This window comes from Lonchura striata, chromosome 1, assembly GCF_046129695.1.
Source record: "Lonchura striata isolate bLonStr1 chromosome 1, bLonStr1.mat, whole genome shotgun sequence".
NCBI lineage: Eukaryota > Metazoa > Chordata > Aves > Passeriformes > Estrildidae > Lonchura > Lonchura striata.
Window position 1 is genome coordinate 90,276,035 of NC_134603.1, and position 24,454 is coordinate 90,300,488.

At 40.1% G+C, this 24,454-nt stretch overlaps 1 protein-coding gene across 15 annotated transcripts in view; it reads right to left on the reverse strand.

Annotated features, from left to right (window-relative positions):
• The window catches only part of ATXN1 (ataxin 1), a 367,335-nt gene that overhangs the window by 195,667 nt on the left and 147,214 nt on the right, over positions 1 to 24,454 (reverse strand). For 9 of the 15 annotated variants that reach the window (XM_077785675.1, XM_021553039.3, XM_031503950.2 and 6 more), the window contains one exon: positions 18,616 to 18,735. The gene's annotated coding sequence lies outside the window, so the exon portion shown is untranslated. The other 6 variants (XM_021553090.2, XM_077785690.1, XM_077785688.1 and 3 more) reach the window with 6 other exon arrangements.

Consider the following 24,454-nt stretch of genomic DNA (forward strand, 5'->3'; position numbering starts at 1 on the left):
CCATCAGGCCCCTCCGTGCAACCATGTGTGGACAAGGCCCATGCCATGCATGCCCAGCCTTCTGCTCCTCCTCTGTCACCAATGGCACAGGGCAGGAGCAAGGCTGTCCCCATCCAAGCATTTACTCCTAAATCAGGTTTCCTAAGCATCAAGCCTGCTGCTGAGGAGCCATTTCCACTCTTGCCAGACTGACTGCTCAAGATGAAACAAAGGTTTGGATGACTGCAGCTCATTCCCTTTTATCACACCAGTGGGTTGATGTGAATTCACAATGAAGCATGAGAGGCAGCACATTCAGATATGAGCCAGGCTGAACTTTTAGGAATGGTTTCTCCTGTTTCAGGCCCATACCATTTCACCTACCACGGGTGCAGTGGAATTTTTAAAGAGCAGTCAGAAATAGTGCAAGAAAAGGGGAAATATTATTATTTGCCTATATCTCAATAATGAAATGAAGCATTTTTCACTTCCATGTTTCAATATCTCAAAAACAGGAAGGGGAGTGTTATCATTTACTACAAGGTATGAGAAATGAATGGATTCTGACAAGTACCAACAGTAACACTTTATTCCCTTTCATAACAGAAACAAATAGAAAATGTTTTACTCCACAGGATGAGTTTTCCAGAAAGTTTTCAAGTTCTCTGAAAACAGCCATAACTATAACACTGCTCACAGACTGTTTGCTAACTTTATCAAAGATGCTCTCTGTTAAACATTAATTTTAATATAGATTCACTTAGCCATCCTATTGTACTTTCAAAGTCAGCTCATTTAACTACTTTATTAGACCAATAAAGAATTTTAGATATCAACAACTGCACATATAGTCAAAGAGAAAAACTGTAATTGACGCAAAATGGACATGAGAAAAAACGAGGAAAACTACATAAAAATGAAAAATTAGTATTCTAAAAAACAATTGGCATCCAAAAAAAAAACATTTTATGACCTTTCTTCATCTGCAGAAAGGCCAAGCAAGCTTTCAGTCTTCTCCCACTTGCAAGGTTTTCCCAATAAAAGCAAAGCCCATAGAATGACTGCACTAGCTTTGCTTTCCTGAGTCCCTGCTCTTCAGAGGCAGGCTCCCAGTCAACAGGTTCACAGACCACAGTCACTGGTCACTGCTGCCACCACAGAGTACAAACTAAAAACCACCTTTGCACTGCAAACCAACACTCTGCCACTCACAGCCTCCAGCGAGGGCTGCAGCAGCCTGTAGGAACATTCCCACCTTTATGCATATGTGGTGCAACACTTGTACCCAGTTATCCCTAAGGGACAACGTTCCAAAAGGATAGAATAATTTAGGTAACAGACACTATGCAACATTTGAGTTGTATTTAAACAAACTCCAAGCTAAGCAATTCATTGCTTTATTTTCCAGGTCTCCTGAAGCTGTGCAGAAGGTGAGCAGGTTCACAGGCAGCCCCCACAATCCTCTTTCAACCCCATACCTCAGCTGCACCATTGCCATGGAGCACCCACAAGCATATGCTCTCAGGATAAACCTGACCCTGCAGCAGCACAGAGCAGGAGAAAAAAACCCATGAGTAGCAGCTGCTGCTGGGACAGGCAAGAAAAATTAAAATCTGGTCACCTGCACGCAGGCAACTCCCCATCTCTGAACAGCACACAGGCAGGTGAGGTCCTAGCTTTCTCAGTTTGAGATGAAAGAGCCCCAGCATTCCCATGATCCACTCCTGGAGACTCCAAAATGTCCCCCCAGGAAGGACATCTCCCAGGATTGAACCCTCTACTCCCAAGGGTTCACATGGAACTACATAGTTCTGACCAGAGGCATGAGCAATTTCTCTCTCCTTAGCCAAGTGATGTCAGGAAAAATTATCTCTGGATTGAAGTGCATGAGGCTCTCTGGTCCTGCCCATGCCTCTTCTGAGCTCCTTGTCAATTTTTCCAAAAGGCAGGGTAATGAACTGCACTTGAGGGGGCACAGCATTGAGGTACACAGGCTTTGGTACTTCACACATAATAATCAAAAGAACAGCAAAAATGGTTAAAAAAAATCTGGGTCACAGTCCTGACTATTAAAAATATTTTAGAGATTTTAAGATCACTAGCTATGAAATTCATACTCCAAATGGCTAAAGATTTGGCTTTGAAAGCAAATATTTAATAATAATTTAGAAGAGGAAGGTTGTGGACAGTTACACCTCAGGGTATTTCCAGAAATTACAAGTATTTTAACATGCAAATTCACAAATTGTGCAGCATATACTGAATTTGAATATCTACTGTACATCCTGGCCATATACCTAGCAAATATTCCTAGCAAATACCACTGTGCAAAATGTTTTTTTAAGACTACCTATATCCTCAGTTACACTTTAAAATGCAGTTTAAACAGCAATACAAAAAGCATATTATAGATGGCATGTTTTGGAAGCCTTACTATATGCTCTGTCAATAATCTATGGATTCATAGGGCCCCAGTGCAAAATAACATGTTGGTCACTCACAGCTCCATGGAAGATTATTCCATTCACCATAACAATTAGGGGGTTCCATGGTTTTTTTGGTTTTGGTTTTGGTTTGGTTTGGGTTTTTTTGTTTGTTTGTTTGTTTTATTGTTCCTATTTCTTTAAAGGTATGATCCTAATTTCATTAATTTGCACTAACATCACAGAAGCAGGTTCAGACACTAAATCAGAAGATAAATGTTATCTTAACTATTTACTTATATGTTCCTTTGAGCAAGTATACTATAATTTTTTTTAAAAGTTAATTTAACCTATTATTGTACCACTGGCAATAGAAGTAGATACCCTGAGAAACAGTTGAAGAAATATAGGAAATAGAGCATGTAAAAAAAAGTAATTTGTTTCAGTATGATTACTCCCATTTTGGGCTGTGTTTCTGGGCAGTTCAAAATCAAGACACTTTTCTAAATTTTGGCATGGGGAACAGGCAGTAAAGTAGATCTATATAATCATCTGCAGCAGCAATCCATATTATAACAGGCCAAAATCTCAGAAGTATTTTCTTGGTTTCTATTTAGAACAAAGGTCTGAATAGTCAGGTGAATAACTGGTCACAGAATAAAATGTCATTTACTAGTTACAGCCTAACCTAAGGTATAGGAGGTTCACCTTCCACTCTGTAGCTCTAGAGGCACCCATAACAATCACCAGCATTTGTGCCTGGGCAAAATGTCTTCAAAATAACACACTGGAATGCTTCCAAGATAACATTTTCCATTCCCTCTGTACTTGCTGTGAATCACCTTACAAACTGCACAGCCGTGGAGAGTAAGGCCTCCAATGCATTACTATCTTAGTCCAGGTCTCCTTTGTGAAAATGAGCTTGTGCCTAAGGAATTTAACAACTCACTGGGGCAGCCTAAAATGCCATTGGCATCACCAAGGGATCAGGAGTCTGCCTGTTCTGTACACGGCAGCAGAGGATTTGCATTTCTTAATACAAGCACTGTTGTTCCACCTTTTTTACAGGAATACCAACAACTGCCAGGGATCTATGATTCCCCAACAGGCAAAAGCCCCCTGCAGAAGGTACCTCAGAGGTTGCTCCAATGTAGGTTACCCACAATGAGACACAAAGGCTTTGCCATCATTCCAGCAAACAGCCCAATATTTCCTCCTGCCTACAGTGGCAACGCACAGCTAAAGGGAGCTATTTACACTTGGCAAAGCAGAATGATGCTACTTCACACAAAAATATGTTGCAGCACCTACAACTACTAGTATATAAATATTTCAGAAGGTAAAGTGTACTTTGCTTTAGGTTGGTTGGATTTTAAATACATACCTGTCTTTTTAATTTGTCTGGTAAGCAGTTTGTGCAGAAAGAAGCATTATACAGTGCAAAAGTATGCTAAAAATTCCATTTGCATTCTAAATATAAAAATTACCATTAATCACATCTGAAAATGAGAGTCTGAAAGCACAAGATATATTTTTAAAGGGAAAAAGTGGTCACAGCTACCAAAACACTTTCAGAAGGGAGGCTGACAAACTTTTCCTTCCTGTCCCAAAAAATAAAACGCCTTTAACTAGTTTGCATATAGCTAAACAGCTAAAATCAAACTGGTGCAACCTATACTACCAGTACAAAGCCATAAAGGTACTCTACATACTCCACTTCCAAGGAATTTTGGAAAGCAATGTACCTATCAGTACTACAACCAGCTAAGTGACTTGCCAAATCATCTATATAACAACTGCCAAAAGCTACTAAGAGATTTATCAACAGTGGGGCGCATCCACACCAGCACTGCACTGCAGAGAGCAACAGAACAGAAACATTCCTGTTCCTTCCATAAGCTTGGCTTGGACTGGCCTCTTCTGCTTGCAAAACATCATCAGCTCTTCACCAGTCTAATCTTTATTTTGTATCCTCCTTCAGAGACATTGTGAATGCAAAGAGGGGACAGCCTGTGGGCTCCATCATGTAGGTAGGCTGAAATTTACTCATACATGAAGGGCTGTGTTCTCTTGGTCTCACCACACATAACTACAAAAATCGACCAAAACATAACAATTTTATAGTAAGAGATTGTGCACACACTGATGTGCACACAAATGTGACAGAGCAAGCTTGCCTGTTTAAGAAAAAGGGACTGTCAGCACTATTTTATGTTTAGAAAAGAAAGGCCTCCCTTTAATAAAGTAACCAAATCTCAGCTTTACAGAGGATAACTTACAGTGCATCTCAAGCAAGTTTGAGACTGGTCACCAAAGATCACCAAAGAGTATACATGCCCGTGTGTCTTTCCTTGAGCCCACATCCACTCATGTATTTGTACAAGTGAATCCGAAACACTTTGTAGCCCTGTACTCTTAACCTTATTTCAAATAGTCTTCACTAAACTGCAAGTGGGGGAGGAAGGAGGAAGACAGAAATGGCAAAGACATCTCTTTACTTCCAACTTTCCCTGGAGAGATATTGCCAAAACAGGATATAAAATGTCTAATCCTGAAAGGTAATTTTGTCACAGTTTTCACAATGCCTTTTTTTCAACATATATGAAGGGCTCTATAACTTTTCTGTCTTTATATGATCAAAATGCTATCCTTCCTCCTGCAGTCCTGGCATTCTTTGTGGTGAACTGTTTCAGTATCAATATTAATATTCAAATGTCAAGTTTGCCACCCTACATTTCCTGTATTATTTAAAGCATTCAGAACAATTATTATCTATGAAATATGAAACAGTAAATTTTTGCTATCTGCTTAAAATTTCAGCAGCCCTATCTGGGACAGAAGAGCATTTATATTAGTCATATAGTATTTTACTTAGAAATGTAACATTCAGCTTTTCTAGCAGTACTTCTGCATTTCCCCAAATTGTCTTTCGATGTTTCTAGCAAAGCTACACATTTGTTCTTTTTCTGGAGTACAACTGAATGTCAAGCAAATGTATAGTATTCAGAATTTCAGACATATATTCCCTAACAGATAGTGACTTTTACATATAGTGAAACCTTGAGGTTTTTTGGGGTTTGGGGGGCTTTTTTTAAATATTCATAGAATAGTAATTCTGTCTTTCATCATTTCTACTGCTCTTAAAAAAAATTAACTCTTTTCTTTTCCTGTTTCAGTACTTAGTTGAATCTTTCTTTTGTAATTACCTAGACTGTGGTCATGCATCTTTGGCTACAAGGCATATTCTTACTGTAACATGTGTCTTCAAAAGCAATATATTTTAGAGCTGCACAGCTGAGAATGCACTGAACTGTCACTCCTTTCTACCAAGTTACCAGAGTTCTGGAAAAACTTTCATATAATAGCACCAACTTAAAATAATGCATGCATAATAATCCACATACAAAAAGGTGCATGCTAATTAGATACATTTTTCTCCTTGTCAAAGAACAGCTTCACGAGGAAAGCATAAAGACCACACTGAGTCTTCCATTAACAGGGAACACTTTAGGCTATAGATCAAAATGAAATATCTCAAATAGCTTAAGAAAAGCTTTATTTTCAGTGTACAGCTTGATGACACTATAAAGAACTTTGGTACCATCGGACAAGTCAGTTATTTCCTCCATTCTCCCCTCCAAAAGTGAAGGGTGATTGCAGAACATGTATGCTTCGTTCAGTCTTCATTCACTCCAAATTTGAGCCAAAGGGGTTTGATCCTAACACTCCAAAAGTCAACAGGAGAAATTCCAGTGGGAATGGGGCCTAAGACAACATTTCTGCAGTAGTCAACAACACTGAGTTATAGAAATATTTCCTCTAATATCAATACTGACTGGTCATCAACATTTCCATTATAATCTTTGTACTTGGAGATGGCTGTATGTTGGATGCTGTCCATACTCTCTCAAGCCAGCTGAAATGAATTGATTTTGAGTGATACAAGGCCCTCCCTCTCCTCTGGAGACCTGCAGACAACTAACAGAACCATCATTTTTCACACAAATCAACAGGATCCTACCATCCTAGGCTGAATTCCAGTTTACCTGCTTAGATACAATGTACTTTTGCAGGGTTATAAAAGGAAGCTTTGGTTTTGTTTCAGGAAATCAAGGGCTACCAGATTTTTCATGTAGTATGTCATGATGTCAAATAATCAGGGCTAGAAATACAACAGTTAGGTGTGAACAACAGCTTCTGAATATGTGCCCTGCAATTCTTCCTCACTTTGTTTACAGTGCATTGAGAATTACAAATTTAGTAATAAACAGCAAAATCTAGTCTACCAAAAGTGCTTGGAGCGCCTTGGGCATGACAGAAGACACAAAAAAAACTAAGTTCTGTTGGACAATATGAAACTTGTACTAATGTTAATTAATTCACATTCACAGGATATGCTGAAGCTGTTCCAAAAAAGCATTTTGGCACAGCATTATGGCATATTTTGAGAACAAATACTAGAAGCAAAACACAAAACTTGGCTTAGTTTAACCAACCTACCAACACAATTTCATGAATCTTTCTAAAATGAACCTGAGTATTTTCTCTCCTTCCTGCTCCTGGAACAATGCTACTATTAGGCCCACCAAACTGCACTGCTCAAGAATTAGCTCTAGAAGTAATTTTTATTTCTGAAAATATCAATTATTAAGGGAACTGATTTTTAAGAGCAGTGTGGGTAAAATGTGAGTGCAACTGCTTCATGCATCAGTTGAGAGGTTTAGCTGAAGGAATGGGCATACATGTTACTCTCAGCTTTTACATTGAAACATGTTTGTTCCTTCACTTGCCCTTCCAGTACTTCTCTGTATATACTCATTCATTTTTAAGCCTTCCCTGGACCAGAAGCTGAATGATGGCCATGGACAGGTATTTGCAAAGTGCTCCTATCACTGCTCCCCTGAAACTCAACAACTTCACCATGTGAGATATAAACCTGCTGAGGAGAACTTGCTGTGAGACTGCAGAGCATTGTGCTCTGAAAAACCTGGGCCAGAAACAGCAAGATGGACACCAGTAACACAGCACTAACCATGTGAGGTGGTGTGAACTCTGTGTGGAGGCTTATAGTACGTTCTTTCTTCAGAGCTGAGGTGTTTCAGTGGTTGTTTCTAAGGTGCAAACATGCAGAGTTTGTACATTTATGTTGACAGGTTAGCAGTTTTGCTCTCAGTAGTAACCACAATTTCTTTTGAAGTTTTTAGCTGAAGTTAAGAGACGACCCAGGTCAGTACTCACACATCACACACCACAGCTTTCCTCAAACACAAGAAGAAAAACCCAGCAACAAAAAGCCCAGCTACAGAGTAAACACCACTTACACACACCACAAAAGCTCTTATTTTCCCTGCCCATCCAAGACCACAGATTGTCCCAAGACTGAATACTGGCTCTCCATAAAGGACCTCTGAGCCTATCCGAGCGTCTCAGCTCCCTGCCAACCTGCTGGCTCCCAACAACAGGGCATTGCACATAACAGAACTGCCCTCAGCCAGCTACAGCAATGTACTCAGCATCCAGACAGTGGCTTATTTTCATTCCATACCTTCTTGTACAGGCCTTTGTAAAACACACACAATCTTTACTAGTATGGAGAGAAATCAGTGGCTACAACTGCAAAACGCCGTGTTGCTAGTCAGAGATGAAGAGCACACAATCTGATGCTGAATGACTGCCAGCAAAGAGGAGTCCCAGCTTAAGGCCTCAAAAGCACTTGGAAAGCTGTTGCCTGGCTGATTACATCCCCATGAAAGGGTAAGGCTCCAGAGCAGTGTGCACAGCAGATTAGATGCAGGGCTCCCAGCAGTGCCGGCAGGAGCTGCAGAGCTGAGCCGACACGTACTCTGCAAGTGCACCCTGGTGCATTCTCGCACGGCAGCACGAGAGGCAGTAATACCCGTGAGCGGCCAGGCTGCAATCCCCAGGCAGCCACCAGAAATACCTGCTTAACTCCCTCTGAAATGAACTGGTCCTTAAGAAAATTTAAAAATCAAGTGAGGGATGTGGAAAACTCCAATAAAAAAAAAAAAAAAAGTAAGGGCAGTGTATCTGAAAAAAGGGACAATTTGGCATTTGCAGTGTGTACAAGATGTCTTCATACACTTTCCTGATTCCTTGCCAGTAACTATTCAAAAAAGACCACTTAACAAGCAAACAGGTCTTCAGTACAACAAATAATAAAAAAGAGAGCAAAGCTTGTGCTATTTAAATATCATGAAACATTCTGCTAATCATGCACAGATGGAAGTACAGACGCTTCTGCCAGACGCCTTGTTCAGAAACTTTGCTCTATTTTTAATTATTTGATGCACAGAGGACCTGTTTGCTGATTAAAAGGGCACTGCCTTTAAAAGCACTCTATCAATATGGAGTCTAGCGTTGTTTTTAAAAGAGGACTTTAAAAGTAGTAACTCATACCTCCAAGCTCCCTGCACCAGTTTTTATAATCTTATAACCATGAGGTTGGGGGTTTTTTCAGATGTTTTCCTCACATCGAGAAGCTGCCTACATACAGGAAAAGTGAAACTAACTATACTCAAGCTATTGTTACATTCACTGGCTAAATCAATTTAGAAAATGTGTATTTTCCTCTGATATCCCTTAGTCTGTATCTTTTTGTTGTTATTTATAACAAGAAGGGTTATCAATTTCCAGCTAGAAGTTATTTTTGGTGGTTTTCTGTTTACTCAAAAGCCTTCTTTTTGAGAAAATATACCAACTCCAGAATTATCAACCAAAATAATCATTATGTTGTTTGGGTTTTTTAAAATCTACTATCACAACAATATCATTTCAATAGTTAGTTCATGGCAAAAGCATGCTGACACACACACCAAAAAAAAAATTTTAAAACCCCTCTTACATATTTCCACTTCACACCTTAAGTGAACTTCACTCATTCAGTGGGTGCTTCATTCTTGTACTTCTCCATAGCAGTCCAGGAATTTTTCCCTCTCTGAAGAACCTCACTCAAAAAGCATACTATGTCACTTTTATTTTCTTTTTCTGAATGAAGGGCTTTTCAAAAATTCTTTTTTGATTTAACTTACATTTCACAACCTATTACTATAGAACTTTATCACTGGAGCAGAGTCACGGTATGAGAAGTGATGATAAAGAAGCCCAAAGAAAAGTGCTCAAGCTGCTACTTTTGACCCATCAGTATGACACATGAAAATGGTACTACATTTTTTTAAATTTACATTAGCAATTTGAATTATTACTGTTAATACAGTAATAGAATCCTTTGATTAGACAATCACATGATATGATAATAAGTAATAGGTTCTCCATTATTTTATAAGCCAAGGACCCAGGTTTATGCTCAGGTACAGTGAAAATAACTGAATGAGTTTTGGTTTTGTGTTTTTTCATTGTTTGTGTTTTTTTAACAAATGCCAGCATGTAACATTTCACAAACAAATATATGCTATTGATTTCTTAGAGATCAGCTGACAAGCCTAAAAAGCAAGATGTCTGCTGAAGAGACACTGCAGCTGGAAGCAGGAAGTCTGCAGGGCACACAGACTGAAAATCCAATATTCAGCCAGGGAAACAGGCACCCATAGAGAAGCTTCAGAGAAGAAATAATGGTCTTTTCCCATGAGGAGAAGCAGAAGGCTGTATGGAGTGGAAAGCTTGTCCAGGCAGATCATTGGGGTTGCAAAGCTCAGAACCCAGCTATGACTAAACTAGGAAGGAAGGGAGGTAGATGAAACAACATTCAAATTTGCATTTCTGCAGACAATTACTGAGGTATTAAAACCCTCTAAGCAGAAGGGCATTTTAGACACATAGAAACATACACAGAATTCAAACAGAAGAAAGGGTCTACACAAAATCTAAGTATTGTGCCGGTAACAAACCCAGTGAGGGAAATATGTAAAAGTAGGTAAGATATGCAGCAGTAAGAAGTGCTGAGCACAGGAATATCTTGGTAGAGGAGGTGGTAAGGAGAAAAACTAATTGGCCAGCAACAAGAGAAAGAAGTTTGGAAATGGTTAAAACAGGACAGAGGATTAAAAGGCAAAATACAGTTTGGGCTATGTAAAGAAAGATTAGTCTTATTCACCAAGACATCCACCTGAAGTACAGGAAGGAAAGAAGATTGATGACATTTGACTGAGCAACAACTTTCATTCTTTCAGTCCCTCTCCACTTGAAGGAAAAGCCAAGTGACTGCTCTACTCCCACCAAACAAACAGTGTCTGTTCAGCAGTGCTGACCTGTCTGCCTCAGCTCTGAGCCCAGAGGCTCAGACACATGCCAAAGGCCCCAGACTCTATCGCACCACATTTACACCCACATGGCTCCATTGAAACCACCCAAGTAAGAAACAGAGGTGGGAACCTGACCCCTTATTTCACTACAGCCTTTGGCTGAGCACCTCGGTGCATTGCACAACACGCATCCTTCATGTTAAATAAGAGCAGCATAAAACCACTGGTTGCTGCAGCCCAGCTTGCACAGCACTGCTGGTTTCATGAAGACACCCTGGCTGAGCTGTATAAACAGCACCAAACACTGCAGCCAGCCAGCTGACAGCTCAGATGAACACACTTCATAGCAGAGCTGCACACATAGCTGAAGTGTGTCTTAGTTTGCATTTCTCCCATTCCATACAGCCAACATGACATTCACCAAGTGTGACTCCTTAGGTAACAGGGTTGAACTCGATTGCTGATGTTTAATGTATTTCAGATGTTTGCCTTCTACCCACCTCAATTTTCCTTAGGGCTCTTTCTCACTGTACACTAACAGATAACATCTGGATAGTAACCTCATGTAACAAATGCCATATTTTCACTGAGGAATTACTTTAATTTGCTCAGTCACTACACATCATATTCCCTCTGAATCTGCCACTGAGGTGCAATCAAAATAAACCAGTGGTGACAAACAAATGTCAGGACTCATCCATGCTGGTTGTTTCACTCTCATACCTGAAGACCACACACCAAGAATGAGTTACTCTGTCACCTTATGCAAATACAGAACAAAATGCAGATTTTGACTCCTTCATTCTTCAAGTACTGCAGTATCACATCTGTTTTATGACACTTTCAAATGTATTTGTGAGCTATCCAAACACCATATAGTATAATTTTAAACTATAGATTATTGTACTGTAAGCTCCACCATCATCCTCTTTCCCTATAAAACAGAACACATGTGTTACACATACTCATATGTCACTTACCTCCCCCCAGTTTAATTAATCAACTGTCAATTTCACAAAGGAAGTCACATGTGATTTCCAAGACTGTCATTAACAACAAAAATATCAGGCCAGATCACAGCAGAGATCCAAGTAAGTTTAGCAGGAGTGGCAAGAAGGAAACGTGAAACTCAACCCCGATTCAAAGAGGAAGCAGACAAGTCCTAAACAAAAAGGTGCAGCAGCTTCTCAGTTCTGCAAACAAGGACATGCAAACACAAATCGTATGACCAGACCAACCAGGTCATCCTTGGCTACTCCATCAGCAAGTGTTACTTACAGAAGAGTGATGTTAACAGGATAGGTGGTGGGAAAAGGAAAAGAGTATCCAGAGAAAAGAAACACAGTATCTAGGATGTATCAGACTCTGCCTATAATAAATTAGAGAGAAGGTACTATTTTATTTGGTACCAGGGAGAGAACAGAAATGGTCAGCAGGGAAACCTCCACTGTATGTTAGTAAGTTGCATTTTTTTTTTTGTTTTCAATCTGAGGCCAAATTTTAATGCATTAGCATGTAATTAAAATCTTGTGTTAAGTGAAGATCATGGTAACAACATTCATCTGTTAATGTTTTACTCGCATAACTATTGATAGAAATAGTATTGGTATATATCCACGTGTCTGGGGCCAAACACTTTAAAGTTCAATCTGAGACACCTCTGAAGCAGGCAGATGAAAATCTGTCTAAACCAACATCTAATAACTCTTTGGCTGTCTCTGGAAAATAAATATGATACCACAGCTCAGGATGCAGGTCCATCCACAAAAGCTGTAATAGTTTGTAGAAGGATTTGTCAAGGGACAAGTTCTGTCAGTGTAAGCAAACCTTTCATATCACAGGTGAGGCATCCTAAGAAAGTCATATTTCTTTTCTGATTCTTACAGAGGATTTCTATTTTCAGCAATGCCAATATAGCACTACCTGCAACACTTTGAGTCATTAAAATATTAAATAGAATGAAAAATATGTTTTAAAAAATTGAAAAATGGTTCAATTACCTTCTGTGAGTTTTGACTCCTTGTGTTATTATGCTATTTAAAATGCTTATTCACTGCATTTTATAAAATCTCAAATTGTATTTGTTTTTTCTTCTTGCATCTTTGCTTCTAAAACATGATATATTATTTTAAAAAATCCAAAAAGGAAAATGGGACGTATTTTTTAATTAATCTTTTTAAAATACTCTCCCAAGCTACTTTCTGTCTGTATATTTGTTGCAATTGTGTTCATATTTGAATTCTGTACTTCAAGCCATCTTTGATCAACTTGATTAATATTCCTTTCAAAAATTTTATATTTGGTGTACTTCACAAGCACAATTAAAGCAGATTAATCTGTTCCAAATTATATGTTTCATAAAACTACTGTTCCTCTTGATAAATTTTACAAAAACAGATGTAACTATGAACAAATGAGTATTTTCTCATTGATAAAACAATCCTGTAACACAGCTTCCAGTACTGGGCAAGAGATATCATTGTGAATGTCTAATAAATCAGCAAGCCTGATGATGCGATGTCATATGAGCTAATACACAAAATACTGCATTTTTATTCCAGTAAAAGAAAATATAGCCCAATTCTCAGCTTATAGCACTGGCTCAGCTACGATGAAAATCTTCAGGTATCAGTAGAAAAATGCCACTATCTAGTCAAAGTGATTGTAGATGATGCACAAACCTTTCTCCACTAGAAACCAGTAAAAAAAAACATTAAAATTCAATAGCATGGTTGAATTTCAGAGACACTGGAACTGAACAGGACTAATTTGACTCCTGATCTGCAAGAGAGACCTTACCATGACTGTCAAGAGCAGGCTGATGTCATTTCACCCATAAATCCCCTCGCCTGCTGCTGCAGCTAAGCACTGCTGAACTTAGGTACCCTCTAGAAACACTGTGATGCTGTAATTAGCAGTGAGACTTCTAATGCATTCCCCAGCCAGGAACAAGGGTTGCTGTGGCCACTGGAGTAAAAGAATGTGAAAAAGAAGTGGAGAAGAATGAGTAAGACAGGTAACAACAGAGAAAATACAGTAAAAACTTACTAAAGTATCTCATATGAAAAGAATACAAGAACCACCAGGAGTCAGCTAAACTGTCAAATAGGTATTACAATAAACAGTGTTTTTTTTAAATAATTCCATTAAATTGATTATTTCACTGGAGAAGATCAATGATACATAGAAGGTATATCTCTGACACAAGCTTCTGCTTCTGAGCATCTAAATTACAAAAAGTTTGATGCTTGGGGTTTTTTTTGAGAAACTACATATTTAAACATTCTGCTTGCAGTGCAACAGCAATGTAAACCCTTCCTTTATTTTTTGGCAGATGCTGTGCATCACTCACATTCAACTTACTGTTAACTGTGAACTGTTCATGTATCTTAGTGTGGTTTCAATGCTCCTATGGCAAGGCTAAACAGCATTTCAGAAACAATGATATCCCCAGGCCCACACTGTAGTTTCTGAAGCACAGATTAAGCACGGTATTCTGCTCAACAAGCTCATCACTGTTAAGTAACTCATCAGAAAATAAAGAGGGAATTATCAAATGGGAATTGCCAAGTAATTAGTTCTCTGAAGCAGATGACATACAACTGTTAAAGGGAGGGGCTTCCCTGCTAGTCATATGTCAAAGTAGAGCCTTCTAATCTGTAAATAAAAATTCAGTACATAAGGTTTTTAACTGCTAGTGGTACATGGAGAATAAAGTTACAACTTCTTCTAATGTAATAACCTACTAGGATTTCTTTTCCCCTTGATTATATTGAATTTTCAAACTATTCTGGATCTACTTGTTGTCAGATTACTTGGGAAAGCTACGAATATAGCACAGTACCAAGCAGCAAATATGTTTGGGGGCTATGGAAGAGGAGAAATGCATTTATTATTATATACATTTGAAAAATATCACTTTCTAGTCAGCTGCTACACATGCCACTGAAAAGGAGCCACATCAATGAGAAAATACTCAGTAGCAGAAAATTTCTGAGCACAATAAAGGAGGATTAAGCCTACTTTTTGTAATTATCCTTCTCCATTAAAGCCTGACTTTCTTTCAAATAGCTGGCCTCACAGAAATGTTCACTGTACAAAACTACGAAGGCCTTCACACATGGATACCTGACAAACAAAATGTGTACCAGTCACAACCACACTCCAATACAAGTGAGGAGCATTCAGACATTTGTACTTTTTATAGAGCAAGGAGTAACTTAATAAATCCTGAAGTCAGGTTTACAGCTAGTTCCAAAATAAATAACTGATGAGAAAATAAAGAGGCAATTATCAAATTTAGGGTTTGCCTCCATCACAGTGTCTCAACATGAGAAACCCTCAGCCAACACATTTAAGTCCAGATGCTGCCACCTGGGCTAATTTCAGACCAAAATTATACCCCTGGTCATGAGGGCTAACTTTCTTTCAAAAGCACAGCCCTGGTTTCAAGGCAAGGCAAACCCTACCAGGACCCCCCTGCCCAACACACACAACCAAGGGCAGGGGCAGCAGGAGGGCACACACAGATGCTCAGGCTTGCGCACAACTGCACATCACATCCAGATGCCTCACCACTTCTCTACCCCCAGCACATGGAAGTTCTCCATCTACTCATACTCACACTGACTTCCAAAAGCCCACACTTTTAAAAGAATGCTAACTGCTAAGTTGCAGTTCGTGGGACAGCAAATTTCATTCCATTTGCAAATATAGCTTTTAAAAACACCAAGTTGGAAGGTGAATCAAACCTTGGATAGTGCCTTATATCACATTATGAATGTCAGCTTTGTGTTTTTATGTAGGCATACCACTACACCCCATGCCATTTACACTTCAGACCATGTTATAAAACTTCCTATCAGTCAGACAGCAGGCCTTCAGTATCTGCAGTAGGAACAACAGAGGAAAAACATGAAAGGTTATGGCTGAGGTGAGGAAACCACAAAGCCTCATTTTTAAGACATCTGTCAGCATTCACATCACTTCATTTAATTTACATTTTAGTTGCTCACACATAAACAAATAATTAAAATTATTCCTAATTACTATCCAGTTATACCTAGTTCACAGCTCTGTTTCACTAATGCTGTTAACACATTAGAAGTCTCCACTGCCTACCTTCTTTTAGCCCTACAGATATTGTAGACCTTTATAAACAGCATGAGGGAAGAAATAAAAACAGCTATGATAAAAGGACACTGATATGAAAACCAAAAAGCTACCACTGTACACAGTAATATAGAGACAGATTAGTTCTTTTTATGTTCACTATTAAGTATTTTATAAGGGCAGACTGTTGCCTGTTAACAGAGAGAGATCTGCATAAAGAGAAGGAAGTCTGCATAAAACAGAAATGATGTCTTATGTAAAAATAGGCTATATTAGGTAGTATACAGCACACCTACTGAAAATTCAGCCAAAAAAATTTCTTACAAATGGGCTGCAGCTGTAAATTCATCCCAGTACTATGATTAATAAATAGCAAGTGACTCGACAACAGAAAAGATTAAAAATAACTCTTTAATTGTTAAAATGTCCAGTATCTCATGTAAAATCCTCTCAAGACAACTGTATAAAAGAAAGCATTGAGTCATTTGCCTATGTGGAAGGAGGCAGTGCACATTCTGAACAAATAAGAATAACTCTGTGTTTTGGAGGGAAGGAAGAAAGGTTGTATATATTTATTTATTTTTGCTTTACTTTTACTAACACCCATGTCCTTATCCAGGCAAGATGCTTAGCTGGCTCTGCAGAAAATGCTGCTTGAATTAAGAGGGTAAGCACACCTGGAGAGCTGACACACAACAAAGATGTTACCCATAGAAGGCACACAAATCCTCACATGAACGCACATGTAGGGAAATTAGGCCTCAAGTATAGCTTCTGAGATCCATTTAGGATGCCTTCAAATGTGTCCCACCCCTCTGACAGACTCCAGGGTCATAACCCAGGTCTGCCTAAAATGGAGCAGGGCAGTTGCCACCTTCACCCCAAAACAAATGCAAAGGCCAGAAAGATGATGCGTGTGAGTATGAAATGCTCTGTGGCTGTTCCCTGCACACTGCCAGGTCATGTTTCTTTCACATGTTACTGCTGTGAGCTCCTGCCTGTTTCCTCCAGTAACAGAGTGAAGTTTGTAAGTAGGCAGTCTCTACCCCAATAACTTTTAATTCACGTATTTTGTTATACAGTGGGCCTGATTTTGATTGTTCCATAGCAAAAATGAGAACTAATGAGGTCAACAGAGGTATCCCAAACTCAGCAACTAAAATGTCCAACAACAAGAAGTTAAACCAAATCTAAGGTCCACAAATAAAATACTATACTTCAAGCTGAGTTGGTATAGGAAAAACAGCATTTTAGTACTATACTCCTGTCATGCCTCTGCATCAGACTTAACTAGGTTACATTTTTTATTCTAAATGTTTGTTTAACATTGAATATATTATATGTCATGTAATTGCAGAAGATACCAGATGCTAAAATATCCAAGGTGACTTAGCAATACATTGTGGGTAACACAATCTGATTATTCATAGGACTTGACTAATGCCCTATAAACAACTACTTCTAATTAAGAGATATAAGTTTTTACAGCAGTACTCACTTCTTCATATAAACACATTTTTATACAACACAAGTTAATTTTTAAAAATAAATTAAATGCTTTGTGGAAATGATAAGATCATAACAAAAATCTTTCTATTTCTATTTCCAAGTCAATAGCTGCAACTAATTCAGTTTCCTTCCAAAATGGAAAGACAAAGAGTGTCAGCACATGGGCACTTTGTGTGGTTTCTTACTTTCTAGAAACTCTTATTGGTCTGAAGTTACAGCAGTTACCACTCACCCCCACCATTCAAGCTCATTTGGAAATTGTAACAGGCTTGTCCTTGCATGTAACTACTTGCCTAGGCAACTTCCCTCTAAAACACAGCATGCTTCCCCACAGCCACAATAAAATGTAAATGATGCACTGCATACTTTTCTATGACATGCTGCATTAAGACGTTATTCTGCAACAGGGACTTTCTGATCACCCTTGCATAAATAAGAATACTATTGCAATTAAGTTTTCAGATTGTAAATTTAAACAAGAAACCCTTTGGTTTTCTGCAAGCAATCACTATATTTCATTTTCTTTTATTTAAAGACGCAGGCAATTTTATTATGACCCTTTATCTTTTTTTCTTAAAGCATTAGCAGCATTGCCAATCCCAAGCACTTAAAAATCATAGAAGAGGTCCAAAAAAACCAGGCTGGCTTAATGACAATCAGATTAAAGAAATAAAATAAAAATTTATGTTCTTTTTATTGGCAGTATGATTGTTGAGTCTTGGGACTTGGTCTTCTCAAATTATTTTCCACAACCATATGGGAAGGAGAGAGGAAAAGGACAGCAGCAGACTGATACATGTGCACTTTTACATCTTGTCTGGCAACAGCATTTCAGGGAGGAAAACCAGAAGAACTGAAAGCATTCCTCAAAATAGAGCAAAAGGCACACAGATACATCAGTAGTGACTAATTATCCTGGGAACTATTCTAATGCCAGACAAAGTTTGATGCACAGAAGAAACTCAAGACAGTGGAAAAGCCAAGTAGGCAACAAGCAACAGGAATCCTGAAAATGATGAGAAAAGTTAAGTACGGATTTATACAATTTTACAGGTGGTCTTTTATAACAATAATCAAAGTCTGCCACCTTTTCCATTAATACTAATATCTTCCAGTAACTGCATATACTCTGAACTCAGGTGAGCATAAAACTACCCATCTGGAACGCACCTGTTCTGCAAGTCACAGAAATGAGTCACCAGAGTTAAAGGAATTTTTCTGAGCAGAGTTTCTCAAGGACCTCTACTGCCAGGCAAGGGAAGTACAAACCTATCACAGGTAGGCAATCACACCAGGAAGGTGTGCACTTCGCCTAAAGCCCAGAGCAGACACTGTACACTTGCTGAAGGAAATAAAAAGCTTTGCATTCTCACCTTATTGGCAGTGCATAACTGTATGGTGAATTAAAAAATGACGGTGGTCACTGTCCTACGGGGTCAAGAATAAATTCACAGCTTGTATTGCTTGCCCATCTGGCTTGGCCTGCAATGTGACTGTTGATCCAGGAGTTGAGGAGATGGAAACCAAAATAAAGAGAAAGAAAAACACAGTTAAGAGTCAGCATTTATAGTAATTTACAACACACTAAGATATCCCAATGAAGACTGAGAGAGGCTGCTTTTTTTATTACTCAAGCACAAATAAACCATAGATTTAATTCTGCAGACAGAACTCATACAGTAGAGAGCAGAGCCCATTTATTCAGAGTGCTCTTTTCCTAAATGTGATCTTAATGAGGTGAAGAATCATAAGCAAGTGGAGATGACTGTCTTCACTGCCAACAGAATATATTTTATTTGAGAAGCAGTAGCATCCTGAAAACATAGCGCTGCAATTACTACTACTAGGTGAAAAATAATCACTTATTGGAATCTGACTTTACCTTGTACGCTATTTTGTCATTAAAGGTGGCATGCTACAGTTGATGCCTATTACTGTAAATTCCCAAATAATATAAACAAAGAAAAACTCTAACAATGTCATTTTTTAATTTCTTCTGTGATTTCGCTCAGCAAAATCATGAAGAGCCAGCACTGAACTTCTGCTGACATCACCTATTAAACAAAATACATTTGAGGTTTTCTCTTGGAATCTCACCAAATATTTGTATCATTCTTGGTACAATAAAAGGATTTAGTGGGACTATTTCTCCCTCACTGAGAATCATTTCTGTTGTTTCAGTTTATGAGCATACTTACTTGTTCCTATTTAGGGAAGGATTTACACGCATACTTAACTCTAGATAGGTTCTTTAATCAATCCTCATTCACCAAAACCCTCACTGGGACATCTACTAAAGTAACTTTGCAGACTGGGACCAATGCACACATATAGATTTGCATGTATTGTACAATCACTTCAGACTACAGTTTTGAGAGGAAAAAAAAGCCATGAAGCATTGCATTCTCAGTACATGCACTGAGATAGAAAAGAAGTTATGGTCATGAATCTAGTTTTTGTCTTTTTGCAAAAATCAAGAATCTACAAAGTTTCTTACATTTTAAAATGTTAATCATGCATCACCTCAGTCAAAACCATGTAAAAATCCAACTTTCTCATACAAAGAATGTGAACCACTGAATAAGACTTCAAAATACAGTGCCTTCAACCAAATAGCTATTTATTTATTTATCACATTTGGAGTCTTGCTTAAAAGTAAAATGAAAGGATGAAGACAGGATGCTTAGGCTATTGAAGTCACTGGAATATAGCAAGTCAGCTCTTTGCAATGAAATATTTACCTGTGCCAAGCCTGCCATACTTCTCTTTCTTGTTCTAATTATATCTTTATCTGTTAACGCAGAGTTGGTTACAGCAGTCTCAGAAGGGACCTACAACTTAATTTGTTATCTGCACTCTCTGAATTGTACACACTGTACCTGTACAGCTCTCCAGAACAACTAAATCACACACAACCTGTGTGATTATAGCTGAGACTGTCACACAGCTCGACTTCTCTCAAGCATCACCAGTGGCAGCTGCCTTGCACGCTGGAGTAGGTTTGCAGCCAGCCAGTGCTTCAGACCATCTATGCAATACTGACAAGCATTTCCTTTACAGCCTGACACTTTTTTTATTGCATTTCCCCCTCAATTAGTACACCAGAACAAAAACAGTGTGCATATGAACAATGACAATGATAATCCTGACTGTCATATGCTAAGATGTGCTGCTAAACCTCAGCAAGGGGAAAAATTAGGCCTTGATTTTGTTTTACTAGCCATGTTACTAAGACAATTACCTTAAAATTCTAATGTTTAAATTCTTAGCTGCTTTTCAGGTGACTGCATTCAAGTGTCTATTTTCTTAATTAATGGGAAACTAGGCCACTGGATCTATTACATAAAAAATTTTGTTAAGTGAAATTCCATGTTTCTTGCAAATGCCTTTTAAAGCAAAACTAGTTTTTTCAACCTTTCTAAATAGATTCAGTCAGGCTAGAAAAGCAAAGTTGCACCATTTATTTTTCAGAAAAGTTTTTTAAACTATGTATATATGGCCTTTTTGAAAATAATTACTTTCTAACACTCTTAGTCACACAGGTAATTTGTCTTACAATAAAATATGTATAAGCAGCATGCAGCACACAAAGGCTCACCCTACAGGAGTTGTCCTGCTCATGACTATTCCACTCTCTCCAGCCAGTCCACCTAACAAGCTCTTCTATTTCAAGACACCCCCTCAGAATGGAGGCGGCCACACTGAGCAGAGGATATTCTCTCCTAGCCAGAATGGCAAGTTAGTTGAGGCACTGAGAAGTAGCACTTCAGTGCAGGAAATTGCCTGCAAATACCCTGTCCCCTCACCCCTCCAAGAAGAGACACTCCTGCTCAGCAGGCAGGCTGAGACCTGCAAACTCATCACATCAAACCCAAGACCGCCACTGCCTGTCACCACAACAGCTGAACCACCAACAGGCACTTCTCATTGCCTCCTCCTCCAGCTCCAGTGCTTTACCATCAGAGTGATTAAAATATCTATTTTACTGAGATATTTCTGGATTGCTTTATGTTCCAGCCTGGTACTACAAACACTCAGGAGCTGTGGGTGCTGATGATTTCTCATCACTGAGACACAAAATCCTCCGGGCCAAGTTCAATATTAGTGTCAGTGCACCCAAGATTAATGACTGGAGTAGGGGTGTTACCCACTTCTATAGACACTTAATGCAGCTCCTTAATCAGGCAAAAATCCTATTTAAGACCACAGAGCTTTCTGCCATGAAAAGCAATATAGAGAAAATAACAGTGATACGCAGCAGATCACTTTCTGAGCTCGGTTACTCTACTATATGCCTGGATTAAATCCAATAAATGGAGTTATTTGAGATATACACCCATGTAAGTGGTTCACAATCCCATCCCCTGGAGTTGCTCCAGATTTATGACATTAGAACAAAGTGCCAAATTTAATGCTTTTAAAAAATTATACCTACATTTATGGAAGAGTGGTTTAAAAGAGTGATGTTCAAACAATGAGAATGAAGACAAATATACATTGCTTGGTGAAACATGTTTTTAAAAGCAATATGCAGTTCAAAGCTAATTATATTACGTATCCTTTGACACTATTATAAACTGTGTCAGAAAGTCTCCTGCTCCATAGCTATAATATATTGATGAGCACAAATGCAAAAATATCCCCATACTAGAAACAAAGTGTTTACTGATGCAAAAAATTGTTTTTATCATGAGAAACTGCAGTCAGCTTTCACCTAACTCACAAAAGGGCCTAGACCTTGCTAAGAACTATGAGGAGGCTTTAACAAACCCAGAGTGACAATACTGACATCAAGTATGACCAATTTTCATTGTACCAGTACAGGAGTGGAGAATAACAAGCCTGTGGCCTAGGATGAGAAAGCTGGAATGGGAACTGTTAGCAAACACTGCTACAGCCACCAAACAGTTAAACCAGACAGACTGGGGACGTGGGGGGGGGGGGGGGGGGGGGAGAGAGACGGAAAACAAACAAAAAAAAAAAACTCTGAAGAAACTTTCGTGCAAGCTTTTAAGCTTGTATAAGCCAAAAGCATTTTTACAAAGTACCACACCTTCATTAATTTGCTAATAATACACGCAAATGGAACTGACGATTTGGCTGACCTGCTAAGCGTGCCACGTACGGCCAATCTGCCTGACACTCCAGTGGGCAAAGAACACCCTTCCCGAGAGGTTCGACCATTAGGAACCCACCACCGGCATCTTTCAATTTTCGGAAAGCCCGAGGCAGTGGCCGCGCCGGCCGGACGCCACCAACGCGGCACACGCAGGGCTGGCGGTAGCCCGCTGGGTCGCCCGCCAGCCACACACGCACCTGGCTGGCCGGTGAATACGGTGAATCCCGTCTGTTACCATGGCAGCCTGATCTAATTACATGACTGATCAGGGCTGGAGTAAGCGCGCTGAAAGCCTGCACCGCTGACATGTCACTACATGATGAGAGAGACAGACAGACAGCCGAGCACAGAGAAAAACCTATCGACCTCTGCCTTATGTAAAAACTGAGGAGATTACAGCCACCCTTCCAAAATAGCTGCTACATACCGGGCAGTAAAATACCGGGCCAGTTTTACGAACAAATTAGGTGCAGTAACGTACAATTACTACTATTATCCTGCAGCATCACAAAAATAACTACGGCGCAATATTTTCCCTGGCCATTCTCAATTTCCCTCTCCCCCATTCATAACCCTTGCTCCATATGATAAAACTGCACCGTCTCTATCACTCGGACAGAAATAGATTAACACGAAGCCGGGATTTTCCTTTAGGGGACGGTTTCATTCGAAACTGAAATTAAAAGTCCTTGACTTATCAGTGTGTCAGCAGAGTAACTCACTATGCCCGACCGTATCTGACGCGTGAAGTAACCATTACTGCATAAAATACATAACCATGAGCGTTAAAGGTTAAAGTGTAAGCTGCGTTACAAAATACGAATTTCTTTACCATATGAAAAGGGAAAAGGTATCCGGCAAAGGTCATTTACCTGCACACCCTTCCCGTTCTGTACACAGAAATAATTTGTAAAGAGGAGGGTCTTACAAACCTAGATTTCTTCGTCTGGTCGTAAAAGAAATGCTTAAATTTTTTCCTCAATTCTATCTGAAGTTCGGGCTCACAGGGGAGAGATGCTGCTCGGAGGAGTCCCTATTACACAGCATACGGTAAACAAAATAAAAATAGCCTGTCGTTCTCGTTGTCTACACAGTGCATTATATAACGGGCTTCCGACTTGTTTTCTTTTCTATTATTACTCTTCAGTAATTCCTCCTCTTCAATAACATGTAAATCGCTCCCAATTCTGTCATTTTATTATTATCGCTATTACTATTACAGTAGGAGCTAACGCTTTTCCAGCATGCTTTAATTGAGACTTTAATATCAGGAATCACATTGACGGATTCAGCACCCACAACCGTACACGGGGTCATTTATTTGTTTTTCTACCAGTAAATTACGATGCCTTAGGGTAAAAAAATAAAAATAAAAAAAACCAAACCCCAAAATTCAAACCACCACCAACCAACCCCAAACCCCCGCAACCCAACCACCCCCACCCGACCCAAGCAAACCCGGAGGCAGCGGGGGATCGGTGAACGGCAGGAGGGCAGCGGCCGCCGCTGGAGGTGAGCGGAGCCCCGGGGCGGCGGCGGCGGGGAACCCCTGCCCCGCTTCCCCTCGGGAAGCCGCCGGCCGGACCCCGCAGCCGCGGGCGGGCGGCGGCGCCCCGCCGCCCCCCTTCCCCCATCCCTCCCGCCCCGTCCCTCCCGGCAGTACCGGGTGGCGTCTGCAGCCGGCCTGGGCCCTGAGTGAAGAGAAGCGGGGCTGCTGCCGGGCACATCCCAGCGCCAGCGCCGCCTCCCCCGCCGCCGCCGCCTCCTCCTCGCTTCATTCACCCTCCGGCAGCCGCCCAGCCCCGTACTACATACGCCGTGCGGTGGCGGCGACCGGCCCTGCCGGCGACCGGCCCCGCGCTGCGCCCCGCCGGGTCCGCCCGGCGTACGAGCCCCGCACGGCCCCCCCCGCACCGCGCCGCGCCGGCCGCGCACGCACACACACACCGCACCGCACCGCACCCCCCGCCCGCACACACACACACACACACACACACACGTACACATATACACACACACTATACATACACACACGGCACTGCAACCCGCACACACACACCCGGCACTGCAACCCGCACACACGCACCGCACAC